This window comes from Solanum tuberosum, unplaced genomic scaffold (genome assembly GCF_000226075.1).
Source record: "Solanum tuberosum cultivar DM 1-3 516 R44 unplaced genomic scaffold, SolTub_3.0 scf00112, whole genome shotgun sequence".
Lineage (NCBI taxonomy): Eukaryota > Viridiplantae > Streptophyta > Magnoliopsida > Solanales > Solanaceae > Solanum > Solanum tuberosum.
The window spans coordinates 225,808-228,372 of record NW_006239035.1 but is presented as its reverse complement, the minus strand read 5'-3'; positions in this window follow the sequence as shown (position 1 = coordinate 228,372).

Sequence of the window (2,565 nt, the reverse complement as noted above, 5' to 3'; positions counted from 1 at the left end):
TATGTTGAGTATATGTATGGTTGGCTATGGTCTTATATGTTAATGTTGACTTGTATTATGTCTCTTATACTTGTAAAGGAAAGGTTTTATCAAATTGATACGAAAGCATTTATTCTTTGAAAATGTCCTTTTTGGCATGTTTTTGCATGGTCTCCATACTTAGTACTTAATTGTGCTAACCCCTTCCTTTCCCTTTTTGACTAAAGTGTAGGGATTTGGAGATGATGACATGTCATGGCTATTTGATAGGTTTCTAAGTGTTGAAGATGAAGACTTGGTGAGTCCTCATAGATTCGAGGACAATACTCAATATGTTCTTTTATGTCCTTTTAGTATTGTTTAAGTTGTGTACGGGATTAGTCCCGAATTTTGTACTCTAAAGTATTAGATGGTTTGAGACATCATGTATAACGTCTAGAAAGTCTTCTGCTTGCTATTTTTAATGAAATGTCTTCTTTGTAAAGAAAGTTTTTAATTCCTTATGGTTTTTAGTGTCTATGCGATGAATGAATGCTAAGAGGCTTGTATTAGACCTCTTCGTGGTCGAGTACGCCGGTTACGACTAGGGGGTGCTCCCGGGTCGTGACAGTTCTATTGCATCGACCATGTTATTAGTTCAATATTCAGGCTCAACATGTTATAAACTTGGTCATTGCATTCAGTTAGTTCATGTTCAGTATATTCAGTATCCTTACCATGTTCAGTTTATATCATTGCTTTATTGCTTTGTTCAGTTATGTAATTGTTCAACTTTATCTTATGCTGCATGCTCAGTACCTTTCAAGTACTGATGCATACTATGCGGTACATCTTCTCGTGACGTTGATTGAGGTTCTCAGCTTCCAGATCACGCATAGATTGGTTCCTAATCTTCAGTTCAGCAGCATCAGTGGTGAGTCCTCATTCTTCGAGGACTATTGACATGTCTATTTTCTACTTTCAGTCTTTAGTTTCAGTTTTGCTAGATCTAGCTGGGGCATGTCCCAGTATTTATAGTCAGTAGAGGCTTTATTTCAGACATAGTTAGATTTAGCTTTAGTTTTGGTTCATCTTCAGTTGTCATTGAACTCTTCTCATATTATTTTATTAGATAGTTTATGGGTATTTCCCCATCATTTCAGTTTACATGATAATTTAGCTTGCGCACAGTATTTCATTACTTCAGTGTATTTAGTATGCTTAGGATATGCCAGCAGGGTTAGCTTGGGGTCACTCGTGATCCTAGGTCCCGTATCCACGTCCTGAGGGTAGCTTCGGGCGTGACATTATACATACCGAATAAATATACCATACAACTAGCATATCATGTAAGAAGTTTTCTATACATGCATCTATTAGGAACAAATCACATATTATTGTCATCGTAAAAACCATCAAATAAATTATAAGAATGATTCTTAGTTCCCTAGATAATCTTAATTCGGCCAAATAAATACACAGTTCCTCTAACTTGCCCTAATTTTCATTTAGGCATATCATCTCAACTTTGTTCTACTACAACCCACTAACCCCTATTATATTATTACATAATATTTGAGTATGACTGTAATAGAGAGGTAATTTTACAAAAAGTGTACTGCTATAATGAAGAATATTGTTGTTATAGGTAGAATGTTGTTATAGAGAATAAAATAAAATATGAAAAATTGATTATGGACAAAATCATGGCATTATAACAAACGATTGTATTCATGTAATTTTACTTATGGCTTACTTAAATTAATACATCGCAATACTTTTTTGGTAATAAATGATACATCTCAATTTTTGTTTATATTTTCAACTTTAAGACCACAAATTGACTAAAGTAACATAAATGAAACTTAAATCCCAGTTGATATTTTGCCCACCATCATCGAACTCGCTCGCCGGCGTCAAAACTCAACTTTTACCCACCATCATCGAACTCTCTCTCCGGCGTCAAAACTCAACTTTTGTCCACCATCATTGAACTCGCTCTCCGGCGTCAAAGCTCAAATTTTGCCCATCTCTCTCAGCTAATTAATTCTAATTGTAAGTTTCTTCTGTTTTTCTCATGAAATGAATAGCCTAAACCCTTTTCCTTGTGAATTTTAACAATAAACATGTTGTAAATTCACTAAAATTGCTTCATTTTTTTTTGCGATTGACGGTTTAAAATTTGTACTACTCTTCAATTGAGCGATCTACTCCTATTCCATAATTCACCTTTTTGGTATTAGTATGTGAACATTTGGGGATGAAAAAAGGGTAAATTTTTTATCCTATGTGTTGTGATTTTCTAAATCTTGGATAAAAGTTATAGTATTAAAATTTTAAGATATTTACGAAATCCTTCCTACTGGTTTTAGAAGAGAAGAAATTGCAGGATAAGAATAAAAACAAGAAAGAAAGTTTATGAATTAACATAGGAAGATTGATATATTTTCACTACCGTCTAAGATATAATCTATCTATATATAATAGGAGAGGAAATAGTGCCACATGTCGGCACCACAAAATTTCTAATTATATTAAATAATTAATAATAATTTAATTTCTCTATATAATAAATAATAAACAACAATTTAAAAACTAAATAAAATT